Source organism: Triturus cristatus, chromosome 4_1 (genome assembly GCF_964204655.1).
Source record: "Triturus cristatus chromosome 4_1, aTriCri1.1, whole genome shotgun sequence".
In the NCBI taxonomy this organism is placed as follows: Eukaryota; Metazoa; Chordata; class Amphibia; order Caudata; family Salamandridae; genus Triturus; species Triturus cristatus.
In genome coordinates this window covers 1,274,220,163-1,274,245,448 of record NC_140585.1, presented here as the reverse complement: position 1 = coordinate 1,274,245,448, position 25,286 = coordinate 1,274,220,163, and positions in this window count along the sequence as shown.

Genomic DNA, 25,286 nt, shown 5'->3' with positions numbered 1-25,286 from the left:
AAGATACATTTTTTATTTCTTGGTTCCTGTTCCGTAGTCTTTATTATGTGAACTTTTCCTGAGCGGAGATTTTCAAATGTAGCGATGTTACATCCTTTCCTTCTCGCTCTGCTCAGCAGGTCCGGCGGACATTACAGCTTTTTCTATGTTTCCAATGTATCTTTCCATTGTGTAAGAAACTATAAGAAATGTTAGCCTAGAGAGGGTTTTTTGCCACTTGCCATTTTGCCTTTGCCGCGTACCGAATCTGCGTTGCTGAGGATTGATGCTGAAGGGACTTCGTCTTGAGAGACATTTACCGAGAGACTTGTCCTGACCCATTCTGACATTTAGCTAGAATAGGTAACTATGAGAAAATTATTTACTTTGATTGATTTCCTTTGACTAATTTTAGATAAAGCAATATAATTTTAAACATGGTGTTGGATATTCTTTCTTGTCAATTATTGGGTTTACATTTTTGATCATTACTGTATATGTTGTATAGATTATGTTTAAGGACAGTCACAAAAACCAGGTCTTATCGACCTCGATATAGATGCAGGGTGATTAGGAGGTTTTCTTTCCACAGGTTTATTGCTGGTAGAGTATTTGAGCGTATGTTAGTGTAGTGAAATGGGCCCTAGCGTGTGATGTATGCATGTGCGTGTAACTGTGAGATTACTCTATCCGTGGTAGTGGGAATATTACACACACCCTAATCTCTATCAATTTCCTGGTAGCAGAATTTGATGGTTTTTGATGATTGTCTTGATCTGATAAGATTGCTTGTACATTAGTTTATTGATTATTGATTATTGGTTCATGTTGGTATATGTACTAATAGTATATGTTGGAGTCGTAATGTTGAGTTATATGTAGTGCTTCTGGAACTTGGAAGCTGTAGCAGTTCCGTAGTAGGGCAGAGGGAAGTATATGCTGCTCTCGGGAAAGACGGAATTGTAAGGAATAATGTGTGACAATTGAAGTTGCGCGTCACATTGTCTGGGTTCGGAATCAGTGACATCGTCGTATGTTACTAATAGATATTTCTGGTATATAAGGAGTGTGTATGATTGTTGGAAACAGCCCACTCCCACTCCGCAGGGTGGTGGTGGACTCCCCGAACACACTGTGGTAGCTTGGCTCGAGTGGTCAGGACACAGGCACCGTGCTAAGCATACAATATACCCATACAATAACCATGCGTGCATCCGTTCCAAAAACGACTCTACACCGTAAAAATTATGAAAATATCTTTCTTTATCTTTTTCTCTTAGTTGCTGATTGGGAAAATAAATAAGTCAATCACAATGTACAACTTTTAAATAGTGCAGGTCAAATAAATACTGTCTGGAGATTCAATAAATAGGGATGATCATAAATACAAGGGACATAAATATAAGTGCAGGTAATACAGGCAATTAAATATTCTGAGGCAATAAATACTGAACCAATAAATATTGTACACCAACAAGTCCTGTAGACCAATAAATATAGTGAAGCAATAAATAGGTTAACACAATAAATACAGTGCCCCCAATAAATAATTAAAAGTATACAGCAGCACTCATGTAATCAGATCACTTTTCAATTCCTAAGGGCTGATTTGGCCCAGGCACAGCTTGTAGGGTTGTGGAAGGCTTGAGGGGTTCTACTCCCTGGCTGGGACAAGGCTGAGGCCTAAACTGAGGTAGATCAAGGGGGGAATACCAGTGCCCTGGCTTTCTCTCTCCACACAACCTCTCTAGGTTAGTCCCAATTCACCCCTGGCACAGTCAGGTTGGTTCCAGCACCTCCCTAGCCCCTTAGAGCAGTCTCTCAGGTCTCCACAGGGCCTTAGGCGCCCTCTACTCCACTTACTGCCCTTTTTCTGATGTTCCGACGCCGCTGGAGTCGTGTCGATGCCGTGAGGCGGTTCCGGTTCGGTCTCGGCGGCCTCGGCACAATGTCAGTTCTAGACGACGCCGGTAGGCGGTTCCGGTCCGATGTCGGCGGCCTCGGTTCGATCTCGACCTCCAATTCGACGGCGTCGGGCAGTCTCTACTCGATGTCGACTTCGGGCGGCTCCGGTCCGATGGCGCTCTCGGCTTCGATGACGTCGGCCGGCCTGGCCTCGATGTCGACTTCCGGCGACTCCGGGGTGCGATCCTCACCCCCGACCTCCGGTGCTCCTCCTCTCAGGTTCCGGGCGACTCCGGAGTGCGATCCTCACTCCCGACCTCCGGTACACTTCACCTCGGTCTCCGACGACTCCGGAGGGCGGACTTCACTCCTCCGATGACGCCGCTCACTCGACCTCGGTTAACTTCCTCCTCGACCTTTGGTATTCCTCACGACCTCCGTCGGCGCCCTCTCACGACCTCAGGCGGCTCCGGGTACGACGTCTGCTTCTTCAGTCAGCGCCGCTTCTCCACCTCGGGCTCCAGGTCTTAGGCTACTCGACGCCGGACTCCAGGGAAACCAGTTTCCAGGTCAGGATCTTGCTGCTTTCTGCTTCTAAGGCCTGTTCCTGCTGTCCAGGTCCTTAGGATGAGTTTTTCTGGCTTCTTCCCACACAGGGCTACAGGCTGGGATCCATCAGTAGGGACTAGTATCAAGGGTGGGTTTATGGACCCCACTCCAGGCACAAGTTTCCACCCCTGCTGCTTCACTCCTTCCTCCTTCACTGTTGTGCTGCTCTCTCCTCACCAGTCAGGTGCCAACTGCCAGCTCCAACTGCCAACTCTCTGTCTTAGCTTCCCAACATTCTAAACCGCCTCCAACGGTCACAGGGTTCTGGAATGTTCTGGAAGGTGCTAGTAGGTTCCAGTGGATGCTGGTGATGTCACAGGTGGCCACCATTTTGTGCTCCAGGCCCTCAGACAGAAGTTTCAGGGGTAGCTAAAATGGCTCCCTGAATCTGCAGCAACACTAAAAAGTCTGGTGGTTCCCAAAAAGGAAAAATTCAAACAGGGTTTGAGGCAAAAGTGGGACAAAATAAATAATGATGAGGAGGGACCACCCAAAGGGCTGACAGGTCTAACACGCGTCCCCCCCAGCTGAAAGTGGGGAGAGCTACCCAACCCCTTGGGAGTTCTCATCACTAAGGCGGAAATACCTTGAGAGACCGTCTGCATTGGCGTGGTCCACTCCAGGCCGATGTTCCACCTGAAAGTCCATCCCCTGTAGGGAAATAGACCACCTCAACAACTTGGGATTCTCCCCCTTCATCTGCATCAGCCAGCGAAGGGGGTCTGTGGTCGGTCTGAAGTAGGAAGTGCGAGCCAAACAGGTATGGCCGCAACTTCTTCAGAGCCCATACCACTGCAAAGGCTTCACGCTCTATTGCACTCCACTTCTGTTCCCTGGGAAGTAGTCTCCGGGATAGGAAGACCACGGGTTGATCCAGACCCTCTTCGTTGAGTTGCGATAACACTGCCCCAATGCCATGTTCTGATGCATCTGTCTGGACAATGAACTCCTTGGAAAAGTCTGGGGCCCTTAAGACCGGGGCCTCGCACATGGCTTTCTTCAATCTCTCAAAGGCTTGCTGACAAGCCTCCGTCCAGACTACCCGTCGAGGTTGTTTCTTGGACGTGAGCTCCGTGAGGGGGGCTACGATGGTACCGTACCCCTTCACGAAGCGGCGGTAGTATCCCGTGAGGCCCAAAAATGCTCGGACCTCAGTCTGTGTCTTGGGGGGTTCCCAGGCCATGATGGCCTCGATCTTTGCCTGGAGGGGTTGCACCGCTCCCCTACCCACCAAGTGTCCAAGGTACACTACCGACCCCTGCCCGATCTGGCACTTGCTGGCCTTGATCGTCAATCCAGCTTGTCTCAGGGCCTGGAGAACAGCTTGCAGGTGACGCAAGTGATCCTCCCAGCGGTTACTGAAGACGGCTATGTCATCCAGATAAGCAGCAGAGAAACTCTCCATTCCGGTGAGGATCTGGTTTACCAGGCGCTGAAACGTGGCAGGTGCGTTCTTGAGCCCAAAGGGCATCACACAGAACTGGTAGTGGCCATTGGGCGTGGAGAAGGCTGACCTTTCCCTTGCTCCATCAGTCAAAGAGATCTGCCAGTACCCTGAAGTAAGGTCAAAGGTACTTAGATATTGGGCAGCTCCCAGCCGGTCAATCAATTCATCCGCCCTAGGGATCGGATGAGCATCAGTTTTTGTCACTGAATTCAGTCCCCGGTAGTCCACACAGAACCTCAGTTCTGGTTGGGCACCCGGTGGTGCAGCTTTCGGTACTAACACCACCGGACTAGACCAGGGGCTGCTAGAAGGTTCAATCACTCCTAGCTCCAGCATCTTAGTGACTTCACTATGAATGCTGGCCTTCACCTTGTCTGACATCCGGTAGATCTTGGACTTCACAGGTGGGCTGTCTCCTGTGTCCACGTCATGGACGCACAGGTGAGTCCTACCCGGGACAAGGGAGAACAACGAAGAGTACTGCCCCAGGACCTGGCGACAGTCCTCCTGCTGTTCAGGAGTTAGAGATGGGGAGAGAATCACTCCCTCCACCGACCCATCCTTTTCTTGAGACGCAAACAGATCAGGGAGAGGCTCGCTTTCCACGTCCTCTCCTCCGTCAGTCACCATCATCAAGATGACTTCGGGCCTCTCGTGGTGGGGTTTGAGGCGGTTGGCATGCAGCACCCGCAGGGGCTGACGAGGGGTCTTCAGGTCCACCAAGTAGGTAGCCTTACCCTTCTTCTCCAACACCTCAAAGGGTCCTGACCAGCGATCCTGGAGGGCGCTAAGCTCTCCTGGTTCGATCACCCACACCTTCTGGCCAGGCTCCAACTCCACCGGGTGAGCATTGTGGTCATACCACGCCTTCATTACTGCTTGGCTGGCTTCCAAGTTGTCAGAAGCTTGCTTCCACAACTTAGCCATTTGGCTCCGGAAGGCCAGCATGTAGCTCACCACATCCTGGGGGAGCTTTCTGGGAGTTCTTTCCCATCCGTCTCTCACCAGGTTAAGAGGTCCACGTACAGGGTGCCCATACAGAAGCTCGAAGGGGCTGAAGCCCACTCCCTTCTGTGGCACTTCCCTGTAAGAAAAAAGTAAACAGGGTAGGAGGACGTCCCATTTCCTCCGCAGGCTTTCAGGCAGACTTCTGATCATGCCTTTCAAGGTTTTGTTAAACCTCTCCACCAGACCATTGGTCTGGGGGTGGTAAGGAGTTGTGAACCGGTAGGTCACTCCACACTCCTTCCACATCGCCCGCATATACGCTGACATGAAGTTGGTCCCCCTGTCGGACACAACTTCCTTGGGAAAACCCACTCGGGTAAAGATTCCCATCAGGGCCCTAGCCACAACAGGTGCTGTTATGGTCCTCAGAGGTATTGCCTCTGGGTACCGTGTGGCATGATCCACCAGGACCAGGATAAACCTGTGACCAGCTGATGTTGGCGGATCTAACGGACCCACAATGTCGATGCCCACCCTTTCAAAGGGGGTGCTAACGACAGGAAGTGGTTCCAGGGGAGCTTTCAGCTTCACCCCTGTTTTCCCACTGGCTTGGCAAGACACACATGTCCGGCAGTAGGTATCGGACGACACTTTCATCTGAGGCCAATAAAAGTGTGGGACAAGACGGGCGAAGGTCTTGTCTTGCCCCAGGTGTCCTGCCAATGGTATCTCGTGAGCCAACTCCAGAAGGAAGGCTCGATAACGTTGAGGAACTACCAAGGCTCGTGACGATCCATGTAGGGGTGCCTTGGGTTCACTGTAGAGGAGGCCATCCTCCCAGTAAACACTGTAGTTCCCTTCAACGTTCCCTGCTGCCTGGGCTTCGGCTTGTCGCCTCAGCCCCTCAAGGGTAGGGCACTCCCTCTGGCCCTGGCAGAATTCCTCCCTGGACGGGCCTCCCTCCACGTGCCACTCGGCCGGGATGGGTAGGTCCTCCAGGTTGGTAACGTCCCCCTCCGCAGACTCCTGGTCCACCACCTCCGGTGGCCTATCCGTCCTACGGGTGCCAAGTAAATTGATCGATAAAAAACTAGATTGCCATCATTAAATACTTAGAGGACTTTCGTTAAACGTTTATGAAGATTACAATCCAATACTACAGTAAGAACTTTAAGAATTAGGAACATATAGTATAAGCGGGGATTTATAAATTCAAACTACAGTACACAATAACCAGCAGCGTAATGAAAGTGCAAGGATATTTAAAACTTTGTAGTAAATTCAGGGTTGTACAATTCGAGGTAAAAAATAAAAACTCATGGTAAGACAAGAATATACAATTTCACGTACAGTACTCAATAACTAGCAGCATAATGACTAGAAAAAGTGCAAGTTCTCGGAGACATACATAATAAACCAATACTGTTCTAAAATATATTTAAAAATTGTTTAAAAACGCAAAATAATTTAAAACAAACTAGTTCAGAAGGAGATGCCAGCAGACAGTTACGGGCCTCTTCTGCTGTGGTGATGTTGTACTTTAGAAAAAAATTCCTTAGGTATCTACGACGTAAAGGTTGTAATGTGGGACAAATAAATAGGACATGATTTAAGTCTTGTCTTTCCTATCTAGCAATGCTCTCCCAAGCTCCTGTTACAATTCTTAAAGGGAGTAAATTCAGTCTAAGCAGCAGAATATCTCTACGTACTCCATGTTGGAGATTCCATAAAACATAAGGTTGAGGTTTTTTGTAAATAGTACTCCCTGCAAAACAGTCATTTTTACAATTCTCTTTACACAATAAAATATCTCTTTTACGAGATACCCCGTAGATTGCTTTTTTAATTCTGAGCATGTTTACAAAGCACCGCCACACTTTCCATCTCGAGGCCGAACAATTTTATGACTTTTTGTTGATTCCTAAAAAGAGCTCTTTTTCTTTCATAATGACACAAATTTCCTCACACAATGCTACTTGTAAGCTATTTGCTAATGCGTTGCTCCATCTTAAGCACGCAGCCATAGAGAGCACATAGGTGGAGAGTAAACCAAATTCTAGCCGAATTGCTGCAATAGGAGCAGCACGATTCCGATTATAGATTAGGTGCCAAATCTGTCCCTCTACTTTCTCAAATTTATCCCACTCTTGTGCATCTACTGTTTCGCAGGCATAGCTCAATTCTGGCGGTATCTTTATTTTATGAACTGATAAAATATGTGCGAAATGTCTTTTCCCACAGTGTGCATAACATCGATTGATTGCTGAGGCCTGTGAAATTGTCTTGCCTTTACATTGATTCATATGATTGCTACTGGAACACCTGTTTGTAAAGATTTTTCCTAAATATGGATAAAACTTTACTATGTCCAGTTTCTCATTCCCCAAGAACCAGTGATTGTTCTTTCTGACTCTACATCCCCGTTAACTAAAAACCATAACTTTGCTCTTTAAAATATTTATTTTTAGGTTGTATTCTTCTGTATACCTAGTCAACTCAGCTAATCGTCTTTGAAGTCCGGTTGGGGTTAGATCCATTAATATGGCATCGTCTGCATATAGCAGGCAGCTCAACTCCTAATTCAGGGGAATCCCCTTTGCTAAGCCCCACTCCACTTGGCAAATCATTAACATGAAGAGAAAAAGAAGAGGGGCCAAAAGACACCCTTGCTTCAACCCATTATGGGTCTCTAATTTTCTTGACAGGCCCTTTGTTCCCCCCAATAAAACCTGCATCCAAGTAGAACAATGCAGTGCAATAATCCGTCGTAGTAAATTCCCTGGTATCCTCATGGTAACCAATTTCCCCCGATCTACCCGGTCAAAGGCCTTAGAGAAATCTATAAAAGCCTCAAATAATGGCATTTCCCGGCTCACTGGATACTTTTCAATTAAAGTTTGCAAGGCGGTGATGTTATCAAGGGTGCCACTATTTTTGCCAAATCCTGTTTGCTCTACAGGAATGAAACCATTTCTGAAAGCCCAATCCTGAAGAAGGGTAAGAATGCTCTTCACAAACAATTTACCAGTCGCATCCAGAAGAGATATCTGTCTTAAACTGGCAGGGGAATTTTTGGGACCCTTTTTGTATAATGGAACAACTATACTTCCCTTCCAGGAGTCGCCATGAGTATAACAGTGAACAAACAGTGGATGTAAAAATTCTGCCCATGCTTCGCCATCCTGTTTAATTATGGCTATTGGTACATCGTCTAGACCCATCGCACTAGAGTATCTTGCCCCTTTAATATAACCGTCTATTTCGGTGCACGAGGGGGCTCCATAATCACTTCCCACGGAAAAGGCAGAGCCAACATCAAAATTCCATCCGACTGAAGAATTTAAAGCATACAGCTGGGAAATATACTTAGACCATTCTTAATCTGATATCAGAATGGGCTTTGCCTTATCTCTCCCATGACAAAATTTAGCTATCAGTGCCCAGTATTTCCTGATGTCACCGGATTGAGCGACCTCACGTAGTTTAACCCAGTTTGTGTCTTCCACCCTACTATGTTCAGATACCATTTTCTTTTCCATACCTATTTTAGTCTATTGCTTTCCCTTTGCCTGGGTATTGAGGACAGCCTGAATTGTTCTCTGATTAAGGTATTAATTTCCCAATATAGTTTTTTAATTTCCCATGATTTAGCCACTGGCAATGCAGAACTGGCAACTTGTTTTTTACTTCCACACAATCTAATTACAGCCAGGATTCTCTCGGACCTGGTAATGGGGGATTCTTGTATATGAATAAAGGCCACATTTTCAAAAACTCTCTTAAAACATGGAAGCAAATTATTTGACCAAAATGTGTGCCTGTTACTGCGTTTATATGAAATATTTTCATCCCTATGATTTCAGAGTTCATGCTTCTCAAATTGCATATCAACATCCACAGCCAAAACTCCATGATTACTCATGCCTGTTGCTAGTACCTTAAATTGTGTACATACACCCAAAAATCGGTAAGATACCACCATGTAAAAATTAATGAATGTCCATATGGGCCCCGGTAAGTATAAGAGGCAGGGGAATCCTCTTGAAATCTGCCATTTAACATTACAAGGTCAAACATTCTCAGATTATGAAAAAGTGACAAACCTCGTTTATCTGATCTTAAATGGTCGGGCAGTAAAGAATCCGGAATGGACCATACTTCCTCCAACACAAAGTTTGAAAAAGACATGACAGAGCCATGGGTAGGTTTATTGTAGTAGTTGGTAAAACCATTACTAGAGAAGAACGAAGTGAACATGTTGGCAGCCTGGTTTTAGAATTTCCAAGAGTAAATTGAAATCACCAAGAAAAATATTTGTGTTTGAACATTTAAAATAAATAAAAATATGCTTGGTGCAGCTGGACATGGATGAGTCTCAAACCCATTGTTAATAAGCTGCATACCTCACTTTTCCCAGATAATGAAGATATTGGCAGATTTATTTATCTGAAGAATCTTTAACCCCAAATGATAGATTGAAAAATGAGTGATATAATTTGATATAGCCAATAAGAAGATTGAAATTATTCCGGAATCTGTTTTGTACAAGGCTATGCACAGAAGACTACTGAAAGGTACTGTTGGGATGGAAAAGTTCTCTGCATGGTAAAGAAAGTGTATCCCTGCCTTGAGTGCCCACCTGGACTGTTGTATTGACCTATAATGCTGATTTTATATCATAGATGAGCATGGATCATGCATGTGTGCCATGATTCATAGGCATGTCTCACTGATTGCAGTCTTGTTGGCCTGGGACGGATGTCCAAAGCACTACTCTCATAGTGGTGGAAGGATACTGCCTTCACCAGGAATTAAGCAGCACAAGCGCTGTGGTGGCAGCATACCGGGTACTGAACAGTAGTGGTAAACAGGAACTTCACAGCGCAGAGGTAGTGATTCCGAGCTGGATGTATGTGTACCTGGGAAGGGTACAGTACTGGGATAGAGCAGTATGGTGCAGTGCATGTGTGGATAATACATTTACTGATTGTATATATCCTTGGGAGTAATACATTACATGCGAGATGTAGTGCTGTTCAGTGCGCACACAGGAAAAATCATCTCTTGGGTTATGTGTGCTTGTGTGGAGTACAATATATGAAGGGTGAAATGTGCAGCGTGCACAGGCTGAGCATGCGTGTGTGCTGGCAGTGTGTTTTTGCGGAAGCTACATGCTGGTATAATCCAGAAAGGCAACAGTGCTAAATAGTGTGCAGTGTGAATGTGTGTGCTCAATATATTTGTACCTGTAATGGTACAATGCATGGAAGGGACAGTGCTGTATATAAGTGTGCTGTAAATGCACAATGAGTGCTGATGTACCTGCAGTGGTACATTACATGGAGGACCCTGGGTTCCAATTTGGGAAGCCCATGCCTGCCCAGTGAAGACATGTGGAGGAGGGGATTCCCCCAGACAGATTTGTGGATTGTTACATTCATGTGAACTGGGAGGGACACACACTGGAGGGAAGGGAGAAGAGACTCATTTTGCATTTTAAGAGGTTGCTCTTTGTTTCAATGAAAGATCACAAAGAAGGGGACTGACATGGAAATCATAAAGAGTAGGGCTGGAAGCCTGGGATTAACTTTTGATGCACATACCAGTGTGGCTGATATCCAGGTGTGAACTCTGGCCACTCCCATGAATTACGTTATGGGACAGTCAGATTTGGAGTCACACCGGCTGCTTTCATGAGGAAAGAAGAAAGAGATGAGTGTTCACTTCAAAAGAAGGAGAACCCCAACATAAACCTTCAAAGACTCCTACTCTATATCACATTCGGTGTCTGGAAAAGAACAATAAGAAGGGGAGGTTGAGTCCCCAAAAATCGATCATCTGCCGAGCAGCTTGACGGGCTGTGTGAGAAGGGGAAGCTATGCAAGACTTCTGCCTGTGACCAGGACTTGGTGGCAAGGCCTGCTTATCTCTCTGCTGGGTGAAGGAATATCACTCAGGGACACCTAGACCAGCTGCCCTGGAGCACCAGTGCCTGCCTGCTTGCCAAGACACGTGTGCCGTTTGAGGAAGAGCAGGGTTTAGTAGAGATCAAAACCATGAGGACTCCCTATGCGAGATGTGAGGATTTAGCTGTGCATCGGTCGAACTGTCACACGTGTTCAGGATTGTTTTCAGTGACCCCCGTATACCGGGAGAGGGCTGCCATAGACTGAGCCTTGTGTTGAGCCCCGTGCGGATCTTTGTAGGCCTGTATCACCGTGCTGTGGTGACATGGTATGCCAGAGGGGGCCACCAGTAGCGTACCATTCCAAAAAGTGCCAAGATTTCCAGGTTTTATGACTACCTCAACTATTGTATCTTTTGATATCTGTATTATCCTATAGAGAGACTGAAGCTACAATGCGTGAGAGAACTGCCCCAACTCACAGTAGAGGACTGCTGGAGAAGTCATGGACGATGCAGCATCCTTGCTAGCTCCGGTCGGGAGCAGAAGAGAGTATTTTTCCCCACACCAGTTGAGCAAATTCAACTTACAACATTTTTGCGAGCAGGAAGCTGCTCCTACATTTGAGAGAACTCCGGCAGTGCCACTCAGAAGAGAGGGTGGCAAGCAGTCTTACTTCTGAAAACTGAGCAGGACTTGCGGGTCCAAGTTGAAGGTGCCCATTACATTGATGAACTCTTCTGTGCTGCAAGAGAGGGCAAGAAGTGAACTGGACCATTTGGGCCCCAGCGAATTATCTGCTAATGGTGCTACTGCACCATCAACACTTTTGACTAAATTCCTAAAGCGTCAAATGAAGAACTCTTGAGGACGGCCTAATAGTTTGCATTCCCTTATGTGGCCACTAGTGAATGATAATAACCCTGAACATGTTACATGAAGGAGGGAGGAGTTGGGATTTGCCTGACAACTACTAGAGCCCTGACTTTAAGGGGATTGTGTTGTTGCTTCTGAATGTTGCACTTCGTTGCATACGTAGAGTCAGAAATAACAAACTACTTTTTTAACAACAGCAAGTATTTGGCTGGACATTGATTTATTATTCGTACTGTTTGCACTTTGGGTCATGAATTGCGTTACGTGACTGTAATAAAGTAAATCCACACCAGATGAAAATATGTGGTAAGAGGTATTTATTACAGCCTCAACCAACAGCCAGCATATCAACTGTCATCATAGAACCCTCACATGACAGAACCTCAGAACAAGCTGGTTCCATGCCTAGTGTTCTGGCATGGAGCCATGTTACATCATTACACTTCTTCCTCTTTACATTAGAACAAAAGTAACATGAGAATAATAAACACATTTGAACAACAAGAAAAAGAAGGTAGAAAGAACTACACAAAATCACGTAAATGCAAAGGAAACCTGCGTGTTCTGACACCCCTACAAGTACTATGAGACCTTACATCAATGTCTGAGGGAAAACGATAAGAAGTATCATCCCTCCTGTTGGCCACACCATACCCCCGAAAATGTGCTACACAACTATGATTCCAGATGCGACCATCATCCGTCTTGACAGCATTTTTAAACAGCTTAATGATAGTTTTTGGAGAGGTATATTCGCCAGTGTAATAAAGTAAATCCACACCAGATGAAAATATGTGGTAAGAGGTATTTATTACAGCCTCAACCAACAGCCAGCATATCAACTGTCATCATAGAACCCTCACATGACAGAACCTCAGAACAAGCTGGTTCCATGCCTAGTGTTCTGGCATGGAGCCATGTTACATCATTACAGTGACCTTGATCTATATCCTCCTTTAAGGTTCCTTGACTGCTTCACCACAGCTACCACTGAGAGTCAAGTGCAGAAGGGGTACTTGGTCCAGTTGAGGAGGAGCAATAGTAAGCTTGGCCCTGGGACTTCCAGAGTAAAAGGCCTCACCACCACTGTTAGGCCCAGTAACCTCTGCTTGAGCCATAACCCTCTGAAAGGGGTTCTGACAGGCACTGTGTAGTACTATTAGTGATAGATGGCACAGAGATTACAAGATAGCATGGTATGGATGGCGGTAGACAGAAATACACATAACAATAACATTTGGATAAAAACTATTGGAGTTGCAAAGATTAAAGAATGAATGTAATTAGCAAAGACGTCAAGTCACAGAGCTAGGTGTAGTGAACAAGTTGAAAGAGATGACACCATTTTTTATGATCAAAGAGTTAGGGAACTGAAAGGAGAAAGCATATAGAAACACATGTAACTTGAAGAATTAGGATTTATTTTGCAATCAGTTGTGTGAAAATATGAAATAGACAACAAAAGCAAAACATTAGTTGCCTTTAATGTCACTTCAATTCAACTCAATAAATCATTATTTGATCTTAAAAAGGTCATAATAGCGCAGAGTAAAAACAATACCATAAAACATATACAATAAACGCAGTATCTTAAATAACATTCTCAATGCATTCATGATTAGCTAAAAACATAAAAATCACATCAATCCATCACAGAAACAAATTGAATTAAAACAGAGTATAACTGTTCCTCTAGACGCCTCAACTACCTTACTGGCTCCCCTCCTTGGGGTTTCTACTGCAGATAGCCATCTTAAGAAAACAGCACAAGCTATGACAGATATCAGGGCTATTTAACATTTGAAGGAAGGTTAAGGCCATCCTACATTTCTAAAAGGCTATCTTTTCCAATGTGGGTTTAAGACAAAGCTGAAAAAACTTACCATATGAGTCACAGAAAAACAATAAAATGTATCAAAGATTGTTCTGCCTTACCGTTGCAGGGACGAGGGGCAGCATGCTACCCCACGCATTCGCCCCATCATAAAAATATGCTAAACCAACCCCTACCTGAATCTAAAAAGGAGAGACTGCTCACAACGTGTTAAGTCTAGCATAAGGTACATAGCAGTATCGCCCATCACAAAAATGGAGTAATGATGGCAAATAGTGTGTTTACAAATAGCTTCCTGAATCCTCTGTGAGGAGGTACGTTCAGGAAACCTCTGCTTGACCACCCTTTTTTCGGTCTTAGTAATTAAACCAGGGGTACAACCAAGAAGGCCAATATCAACCAGAGATTATGGACATAATTCAGACAGGGAATGGAGAGTCCCTTATCCAGACGTAGACACTCCTCAATAACTGCCCTATTGAAACTTGCCTCACTATTACTCCACACACCCCCTCCCCCACACACACAAAGCCGGAGGGGTGCCGGTCAATACTATCAGAAATGTAGTCTAGGTTCAGTTCGGAGTTCAAAATAAAATTTGCACATGAGGGCGGAAGGATTCTCCTACAGATCCAGTTTTCATCTACTTGTATGGTAACAGCATTATGAAATCCACAACCCCCTGGCTCCATATGGGGCAGTTAGGATACATTACATTATGTACACTTTAATAAATGGGGAAATCGTGGACCTATCGTCCGTAGGTAAATAATAAATGGAACCTGCTGCCTTTCTGAGTTTTCTGCGGGGCTGTATTTATTTGTATCTGCCAAGAATCACTTAACACCAAATCGCAGAAATTTCCTACTGCACTAAGCTTTGTCTCGTCTAGTTTTAACACTGTCAACGCTTTCCTATCAGGTCCGAGTCATAATGTGTGATTTCGCAAAATTTCTTTTTATATCTACAGTACTCATAAATGATACAAAAGATTCCACCAGGCTACGCAACACTCAAGGAGTTCTAGCTAACACTTAAAGCCCCATGGTGAAAAGCATCTCCTTTAATCACAGTTAGTCATTCCCATTTTTTGTTGTATACGGGTCCCAAACCCATACATAATTGTGAAAAGGCATTTTCTAATGGTGGTCTTTTCAACACAAAAATCATCAACATGGATTGAAAGAGGCTGGCTCCAGCTCCAGAACTGAGCATCATTACATTAGAGCAGTGACAAATCATTGTTGTTTTCCACTGCTATGACATGTTGGCAGGTGATAACAGCAATTAGAAAAGCTTGCTTAAGGATCATGGACAGGTGTGGGACCCATCTGTAGTATGAGAGCAGAAATGTGATGCCTGATATAAATCTTGGATCTCCAGCAGTGAAAATGAATAGCTTGTGTGGCTAAATTCTCCATTTCAAACTTAAAAGAATAATGTCAATTTTTCTATTTATTCATAAAGGAACTTTTTTATTTATTGATTTAATTACCTAGCCAAGTGTTGAGATGAATGTAACAAAGCCCTTTTTGTTTGCCATAAACGGGAAGATCTGTTGTAATTATTTTTACAATTTTTCTTAAGTAGTTGGCAAAGTAATTTCCATGGATGCCAATAACGGGCCCCTACGCCACCTGTTGCCACCCATGCCATCTTGCTTTCTACCCTTGTAAAATTGTAAATTGATACTTGTATAGCGCACTACTCACCCGCAAGGGTCTCAAGGCGCTTGTACGAATACCGCTGTGGAACCCATCCTGGCTTTCCCTGTGAGGTGTTCACTCCTGGGCACCCCCAAGGTGGAGGCCAGGCATCCTTAGCGTTGTGGGGGCCGTTGTGGAGATTAGCCTTAGCAAGAGCACTAGTGGCATAAAATCGTCAGCAGTGTGAGCAGCGCTTCATTTCACTGCTATGCTGAAGCTCTGCCTGCAGAGACATCATAATGGCCTGCAAGCTCATCCTGGGTGGGGCAAGAACTTGTTTCACTCGTTGCTATGGTAACCCCGTGCTGATGCAGTCTTTGATATGATACATTGTATGTCTCTGCTGCGGACCTGGGCTAGCATGCTGAGTGAATGAGCATGTGTCAAGCACAGCATGGCTGAGCATGATTGGACAGTGACTAATTGCATGTGTTGCAGCTAGCAGAACGTGTGTGTGAGTGAAAGCGCGCACCTGTTGCACCCTACCCTAGCTGTGGACGTGGTGCCTGATGCAGTATGTGTACTGCTGGAGCAGAGTTTTCTGTTTGAAAATTCGCTGGCTTTTGAAGCTCTGGCATGTCTATTTGTCATATTAATTTTAATAATTACTAGCAATTAATTATTTGTCTTGTGCAAGTGTGTTTATATTAATCAATCCGTTTGTCTTAACAAGAGAGAGAGAGTTACACGAGGGTACGCATAAACGTGCTGATTAATTATAATGTGCGTGTTTCCATGTTTAAATGTTGCTATGTGCTGTTTATTTTTGAGCACAAAATGCTTTCCGAATTAATGCTTTTCTATGTTGCAAGTGCTAGATAGATGCATACACATAAGGGTATTAGTGGGGTTAACACTGTTTAATCACTATGCTGTGGTAACGTTGTTTTTGTTTCTTTTAATTAAGATGGTCTATTGAGGCCTATGATGGCCTAGAAAAGATGGCCGATTTGTAAGCCTGGCTGTGATTTATAATATGAAAACTGTGACGAGGGAGACCCCTGCTGGAAATGGTCCTGAAGCTAACTGACCATGGTCCTTGCTTGCTTGTTTGAAAACTTTCCATGAGGACAGCAGCAGTTTTGGGAGATCTCCAAGTGAAATGAAAATGTCCTTGGCAGCCTTGGGAAACAAAGGATTCTTAGAGAAAAACTCTGAACTGTGGCTCGATTGCCGAGGAGAAGTAGAATTAATAAGATACATTTTTTATTTCTTGGTTCCTGTTCCGTAGTCTTTATTATGTGAACTTTTCCTGAGCGGAGATTTTCAAATGTAGCGATGTTACATCCTTTCCTTCTCGCTCTGCTCAGCAGGTCCGGCGGACATTACAGCTTTTTCTATGTTTCCAATGTATCTTTCCATTGTTTTAGAAACTATAAGAAATGTTAGCCTAGAGAGGGTTTTTTGCCACTTGCCATTTTGCCTTTGCCGCGTACCGAATCTGCGTTGCTGAGGATTGATGCTGAAGGGACTTCGTCTTGAGAGACATTTACCGAGAGACTTGTCCTGACCCATTCTGACATTTAGCTAAAATAGGTAACTATGAGAAAATTATTTACTTTGATTGATTTCCTTTGACTAATTTTAGATAAAGCAATATAATTTTAAACATGGTGTTGGATATTCTTTCTTGTCAATTATTGGGTTTACATTTTTGATCATTACTGTATATGTTGTATAGATTATGTTTAAGGACAGTCACAAAAACCAGGTCTTATCGACCTCGATATAGATGCAGGGTGATTAGGAGGTTTTCTTTCCACAGGTTTATTGCTGGTAGAGTATTTGAGCGTATGTTAGTGTAGTGAAATGGGCCCTAGCGTGTGATGTATGCATGTGCGTGTAACTGTGAGATTACTCTATCCGTGGTAGTGGGAATATTACACACACCCTAATCTCTATCAATTTCCTGGTAGCAGAATTTGATGGTTTTTGATGATTGTCTTGATCTGATAAGATTGCTTGTACATTAGTTTATTGATTATTGATTATTGGTTCATGTTGGTATATGTACTAATAGTATATGTTGGAGTCGTAATGTTGAGTTATATGTAGTGCTTCTGGAACTTGGAAGCTGTAGCAGTTCCGTAGTAGGGCAGAGGGAAGTATATGCTGCTCTCGGGAAAGACGGAATTGTAAGGAATAATGTGTGACAATTGAAGTTGCGCGTCACATTGTCTGGGTTCGGAATCAGTGACATCGTCGTATGTTACTAATAGATATTTCTGGTATATAAGGAGTGTGTATGATTGTTGGAAACAGCCCACTCCCACTCCGCAGGGTGGTGGTGGACTCCCCGAACACACTGTGGTAGCTTGGCTCGAGTGGTCAGGACACAGGCACCGTGCTAAGCATACAATATACCCATACAATAACCATGCGTGCATCCGTTCCAAAAACGACTCTACACCGTAAAAATTATGAAAATATCTTTCTTTATCTTTTTCTCTTAGTTGCTGATTGGGAAAATAAATAAGTCAATCACAATGTACAACTTTTAAATAGTGCAGGTCAAATAAATACTGTCTGGAGATTCAATAAATAGGGATGATCATAAATACAAGGGACATAAATATAAGTGCAGGTAATACAGGCAATTAAATATTCTGAGGCAATAAATACTGAACCAATAAATATTGTACACCAACAAGTCCTGTAGACCAATAAATATAGTGAAGCAATAAATAGGTTAACACAATAAATACAGTGCCCCCAATAAATAATTAAAAGTATACAGCAGCACTCATGTAATCAGATCACTTTTCAATTCCTAAGGGCTGATTTGGCCCAGGCACAGCTTGTAGGGTTGTGGAAGGCTTGAGGGGTTCTACTCCCTGGCTGGGACAAGGCTGAGGCCTAAACTGAGGTAGATCAAGGGGGGAATACCAGTGCCCTGGCTTTCTCTCTCCACACAACCTCTCTAGGTTAGTCCCAATTCACCCCTGGCACAGTCAGGTTGGTTCCAGCACCTCCCTAGCCCCTTAGAGCAGTCTCTCAGGTCTCCACAGGGCCTTAGGCGCCCTCTACTCCACTTACTGCCCTTTTTCTGATGTTCCGACGCCGCTGGAGTCGTGTCGATGCCGTGAGGCGGTTCCGGTTCGGTCTCGGCGGCCTCGGCACAATGTCAGTTCTAGACGACGCCGGTAGGCGGTTCCGGTCCGATGTCGGCGGCCTCGGTTCGATCTCGACCTCCAATTCGACGGCGTCGGGCAGTCTCTACTCGATGTCGACTTCGGGCGGCTCCGGTCCGATGGCGCTCTCGGCTTCGATGACGTCGGCCGGCCTGGCCTCGATGTCGACTTCCGGCGACTCCGGGGTGCGATCCTCACCCCCGACCTCCGGTGCTCCTCCTCTCAGGTTCCGGGCGACTCCGGAGTGCGATCCTCACTCCCGACCTCCGGTACACTTCACCTCGGTCTCCGACGACTCCGGAGGGCGGACTTCACTCCTCCGATGACGCCGCTCACTCGACCTCGGTTAACTTCCTCCTCGACCTTTGGTATTCCTCACGACCTCCGTCGGCGCCCTCTCACGACCTCAGGCGGCTCCGGGTACGACGTCTGCTTCTTCAGTCAGCGCCGCTTCTCCACCTCGGGCTCCAGGTCTTAGGCTACTCGACGCCGGACTCCAGGGAAACCAGTTTCCAGGTCAGGATCTTGCTGCTTTCTGCTTCTAAGGCCTGTTCCTGCTGTCCAGGTCCTTAGGATGAGTTTTTCTGGCTTCTTCCCACACAGGGCTACAGGCTGGGATCCATCAGTAGGGACTAGTATCAAGGGTGGGTTTATGGACCCCACTCCAGGCACAAGTTTCCACCCCTGCCGCTTCACTCCTTCCTCCTTCACTGTTGTGCTGCTCTCTCCTCACCAGTCAGGTGCCAACTGCCAGCTCCAACTGCCAACTCTCTGTCTTAGCTTCCCAACATTCTAAACCGCCTCCAACGGTCACAGGGTTCTGGAATGTTCTGGAAGGTGCTAGTAGGTTCCAGTGGATGCTGGTGATGTCACAGGTGGCCACCATTTTGTGCTCCAGGCCCTCAGACAGAAGTTTCAGGGGTAGCTAAAATGGCTCCCTGAATCTGCAGCAACACTAAAAAGTCTGGTGGTTCCCAAAAAGGAAAAATTCAAACAGGGTTTGAGGCAAAAGTGGGACAAAATAAATAATGATGAGGAGGGACCACCCAAAGGGCTGACAGGTCTAACACGCGTCCCCCCCAGCTGAAAGTGGGGAGAGCTACCCAACCCCTTGGGAGTTCTCATCACTAAGGCGGAAATACCTTGAGAGACCGTCTGCATTGGCGTGGTCCACTCCAGGCCGATGTTCCACCTGAAAGTCCATCCCCTGTAGGGAAATAGACCACCTCAACAACTTGGGATTCTCCCCCTTCATCTGCATCAGCCAGCAAAGGGGGTCTGTGGTCGGTCTGAACTAGGAAGTGCGAGCCAAACAGGTATGGCCGCAACTTCTTCAGAGCCCATACCACTGCAAAGGCTTCACGCTCTATTGCACTCCACTTCTGTTCCCTGGGAAGTAGTCTCCGGGATAGGAAGACCACGGGTTGATCCAGACCCTCTTCGTTGAGTTGCGATAACACTGCCCCAATGCCATGTTCTGATGCATCTGTCTGGACAATGAACTCCTTGGAAAAGTCTGGGGCCCTTAAGACCGGGGCCTCGCACATGGCTTTCTTCAATCTCTCAAAGGCTTGCTGACAAGCCTCCGTCCAGACTACCCGTCGAGGTTGTTTCTTGGACGTGAGCTCCGTGAGGGGGGCTACGATGGTACCGTACCCCTTCACGAAGCGGCGGTAGTATCCCGTGAGGCCCAAAAATGCTCGGACCTCAGTCTGTGTCTTGGGGGGTTCCCAGGCCATGATGGCCTCGATCTTTGCCTGGAGGGGTTGCACCGCTCCCCTACCCACCAAGTGTCCAAGGTACACTACCGACCCCTGCCCGATCTGGCACTTGCTGGCCTTGATCGTCAATCCAGCTTGTCTCAGGGCCTGGAGAACAGCTTGCAGGTGACGCAAGTGATCCTCCCAGCGGTTACTGAAGACTGCTATGTCATCCAGATAAGCAGCAGAGAAACTCTCCATTCCGGTGAGGATCTGGTTTACCAGGCGCTGAAACGTGGCAGGTGCGTTCTTGAGCCCAAAGGGCATCACACAGAACTGGTAGTGGCCATTGGGCGTGGAGAAGGCTGACCTTTCCCTTGCTCCATCAGTCAAAGAGATCTGCCAGTACCCTGAAGTAAGGTCAAAGGTACTTAGATATTGGGCAGCTCCCAGCCGGTCAATCAATTCATCCGCCCTAGGGATCGGATGAGCATCAGTTTTTGTCACTGAATTCAGTCCCCGGTAGTCCACACAGAACCTCAGTTCTGGTTGGGCACCCGGTGGTGCAGCTTTCGGTACTAACACCACCGGACTAGACCAGGGGCTGCTAGAAGGTTCAATCACTCCTAGCTCCAGCATCTTAGTGACTTCACTATGAATGCTGGCCTTCACCTTGTCTGACATCCGGTAGATCTTGGACTTCACAGGTGGGCTGTCTCCTGTGTCCACGTCATGGACGCACAGGTGAGTCCTACCCGGGACAAGGGAGAACAACGAAGAGTACTGCCCCAGGACCTGGCGACAGTCCTCCTGCTGTTCAGGAGTTAGAGATGGGGAGAGAATCACTCCCTCCACCGACCCATCCTTTTCTTGAGACGCAAACAGATCAGGGAGAGGCTCGCTTTCCACGTCCTCTCCTCCGTCAGTCACCATCATCAAGATGACTTCGGGCCTCTCGTGGTGGGGTTTGAGGCGGTTGGCATGCAGCACCCGCAGGGGCTGACGAGGGGTCTTCAGGTCCACCAAGTAGGTAGCCTTACCCTTCTTCTCCAACACCTCAAAGGGTCCTGACCAGCGATCCTGGAGGGCGCTAAGCTCTCCTGGTTCGATCACCCACACCTTCTGGCCAGGCTCCAACTCCACCGGGTGAGCATTGTGGTCATACCACGCCTTCATTACTGCTTGGCTGGCTTCCAAGTTGTCAGAAGCTTGCTTCCACAACTTAGCCATTTGGCTCCGGAAGGCCAGCATGTAGCTCACCACATCCTGGGGGAGCTTTCTGGGAGTTCTTTCCCATCCGTCTCTCACCAGGTTAAGAGGTCCACGTACAGGGTGCCCATACAGAAGCTCGAAGGGGCTGAAGCCCACTCCCTTCTGTGGCACTTCCCTGTAAGAAAAAAGTAAACAGGGTAGGAGGACGTCCCATTTCCTCCGCAGGCTTTCAGGCAGACTTCTGATCATGCCTTTCAAGGTTTTGTTAAACCTCTCCACCAGACCATTGGTCTGGGGGTGGTAAGGAGTTGTGAACCGGTAGGTCACTCCACACTCCTTCCACATCGCCCGCATATACGCTGACATGAAGTTGGTCCCCCTGTCGGACACAACTTCCTTGGGAAAACCCACTCGGGTAAAGATTCCCATCAGGGCCCTAGCCACAACAGGTGCTGTTATGGTCCTCAGAGGTATTGCCTCTGGGTACCGTGTGGCATGATCCACCAGGACCAGGATAAACCTGTGACCAGCTGATGTTGGCGGATCTAACGGACCCACAATGTCGATGCCCACCCTTTCAAAGGGGGTGCTAACGACAGGAAGTGGTTCCAGGGGAGCTTTCAGCTTCACCCCTGTTTTCCCACTGGCTTGGCAAGACACACATGTCCGGCAGTAGGTATCGGACGACACTTTCATCTGAGGCCAATAAAAGTGTGGGACAAGACGGGCGAAGGTCTTGTCTTGCCCCAGGTGTCCTGCCAATGGTATCTCGTGAGCCAACTCCAGAAGGAAGGCTCGATAACGTTGAGGAACTACCAAGGCTCGTGACGATCCATGTAGGGGTGCCTTGGGTTCACTGTAGAGGAGGCCATCCTCCCAGTAAACACTGTAGTTCCCTTCAACGTTCCCTGCTGCCTGGGCTTCGGCTTGTCGCCTCAGCCCCTCAAGGGTAGGGCACTCCCTCTGGCCCTGGCAGAATTCCTCCCTGGACGGGCCTCCCTCCACGTGCCACTCGGCCGGGATGGGTAGGTCCTCCAGGTTGGTAACGTCCCCCTCCGCAGACTCCTGGTCCACCACCTCCGGTGGCCTATCCGTCCTACGGGGTGGAGACGCCGAGGCAGGCTCCTCCTGTCCTCGGTTCTTCCCTTGACTGGCAGCTGGCTGGGCCTTTGTTCCAGGCTCCAGCCGAAATGAACTCCCTCTTCGGGTAGTCGCGGACCTTGTGCTAACACAGGCCCAGTCAGGTGTACCCAGCATCTCGGTGTGAGTCCGGTATTCCACCTCCTTCCAAGCGTTGTGCTCCATATCATTCCCCAGCAGACAATCGACTGGCACGGCAGGGCTTACGGCAACTCAAAGTGAACCTGCAACCCCCCCCCATTCAAAGGGAACCTCGGCCACGGGATAGTGACCTGTTCTGCCGTCAGCCATCGCGGCTGGGTGGAGTACATCGGGAATTACCTGCTCTGGAGACACCAGTTGACTACGCACCATAGTCATACTGGCTCCTGTGTCTCTCAGAGCCTCCCCTCTTTGGCCGTTGATGGTGACCCACTGCCCATACTTTGCGGTATTTGCGGGCACCTGGATCTTAGGAACCATCTCCCGTTCTCCCAGGGACACTAAAGTGACACCCGCCCACTCCCTTCCCTTAGTTAAGGGCATCTCCTCCCCGAGCACTGCACTAGCTACTCCGGGGGTCTTTCCTCCAGTGGGAGGGGGTGGTCGTTTCTGGCACTTCGGATCTCCTTTATAGTGTCCAACGCCACCGCACTCGTAGCAATGGACAACCCTTGGCTGCTGACTCTGGCCAGGATTAGGGTTTCTGGGTGGGTTAGCCTTAGAGGTGAATCCTGTTCCCTTCCCTTGGAAGTTATTTTGGGGGCCTTTGGAGAACTCCTTTTTCTTTTCCCCTCCCTCTTTCTTCTGGGGGGCGCCCTGTCCGGCCTTTTGAGTATCCCCTCCAGTCCCCCTTGTGGACACCCGGGTACTAGCCCAAATGTCCGCCTCCTCAGCAAGCTTCCGGGGACTGGTCAGCTTGCTATCCACCAGGTGTTGCCGCAGTTCAGGGAAACATTTCTCGAGCAGGTGTTCCTTCAGTACCAGGTCAAACAACCCCTCGTAGTTCCTCACTTCACTGCCCTGAATCCAACCTTCCATTGCCTTCTTCGCATAGTCCAGGAAGTCCACCCAATTCTGCGTGCCCAGTTTGTGACTACCCCTGAACTTCTGTCTGTACTTTTCAGGTGTTAGTCCAAACTTTCTGATGAGCGCCAGTTTCATGGTGGGGTAGTGGGTCTGCTCATCCTCCTCGAGGGCCAATAAAGCATCCCTACCCGCTGGAGGCATGTACTTGTACAATCCCCCTCCCCAGTACTTCTCTGGAACCCCATGGGCCCTCAATGAGACCTCATAGGCCGCTAGCCACTTGGCGATATCATCACCCACCCCATAGCTAGCCACTATGTCCTTTGGCAGGTATGGTTTAGATTCCCTGGTGATCTCTTGGGTTTGGCTGCCACCATTAGGAACAGGTTGTGCCCCGATTCTCAAGATCTGAAGATCTATTTCTTTCAGTCGTAATTCATGGGCCATCCTCTGCTCCTCCTTCTCCTTTTCCAGCCTTGCTAAGTCCCATGTGAGCTGTCTTTTCTCCCTCCGGTCTGTTAACTCCACCTCAGACAAGCCACCGCTAGAGGCACTGCTGCCCTTCCTAGAAATGGTTCTGGGCCCTGCTGACAGGTTCCCCACCTCAGGTTGGTACATCTCAGCCCCCTCAGGGTCAGGCTCTCCATCCCTGTCTTCCTCCTCAGCCTTGCTTTCTCGGCGTGCCTCCCCCCAAGCCCTTAAGCTGGTTTGGAGTGCACCCTTCTTTGCTCCTGGGGGACAGTACACCCTCTCCCGCTGGCAAAACTCCCTGAGTTGGGCCACAGTGTACGTTTCTAGATTTTCTAGTACAAACTATATCTTGCCCACTCAGGTTAGAGGACAGGTTTTGTGCAGTAACAATGCAGGGGGGTACCTTTAATAATACCTCCTCCCACCACCAGAGTAAATTTGGAAAAACAAAAACCCACAATTAGGAAGGCCGCTTTGAGAAAACTCCCGGTGTAGGCCTATGGACTACCCACAGTTATTGTTGAGTATACGTAGGCACAGCTCGATCCCACCACTGAACACCAATTTATGTTGGAAACAGCCCACTCCCACTCCGCAGGGTGGTGGTGGACTCCCCGAACACACTGTGGTAGCTTGGCTCGAGTGGTCAGGACACAGGCACCGTGCTAAGCATACAATATACCCATACAATAACCATGCGTGCATCCGTTCCAAAAACGACTCTACACCGTAAAAATTATGAAAATATCTTTCTTTATCTTTTTCTCTTAGTTGCTGATTGGGAAAATAAATAAGTCAATCACAATGTACAACTTTTAAATAGTGCAGGTCAAATAAATACTGTCTGGAGATTCAATAAATAGGGATGATCATAAATACAAGGGACATAAATATAAGTGCAGGTAATACAGGCAATTAAATATTCTGAGGCAATAAATACTGAACCAATAAATATTGTACACCAACAAGTCCTGTAGACCAATAAATATAGTGAAGCAATAAATAGGTTAACACAATAAATACAGTGCCCCCAATAAATAATTAAAAGTATACAGCAGCACTCATGTAATCAGATCACTTTTCAATTCCTAAGGGCTGATTTGGCCCAGGCACAGCTTGTAGGGTTGTGGAAGGCTTGAGGGGTTCTACTCCCTGGCTGGGACAAGGCTGAGGCCTAAACTGAGGTAGATCAAGGGGGGAATACCAGTGCCCTGGCTTTCTCTCTCCACACAACCTCTCTAGGTTAGTCCCAATTCACCCCTGGCACAGTCAGGTTGGTTCCAGCACCTCCCTAGCCCCTTAGAGCAGTCTCTCAGGTCTCCACAGGGCCTTAGGCGCCCTCTACTCCACTTACTGCCCTTTTTCTGATGTTCCGACGCCGCTGGAGTCGTGTCGATGCCGTGAGGCGGTTCCGG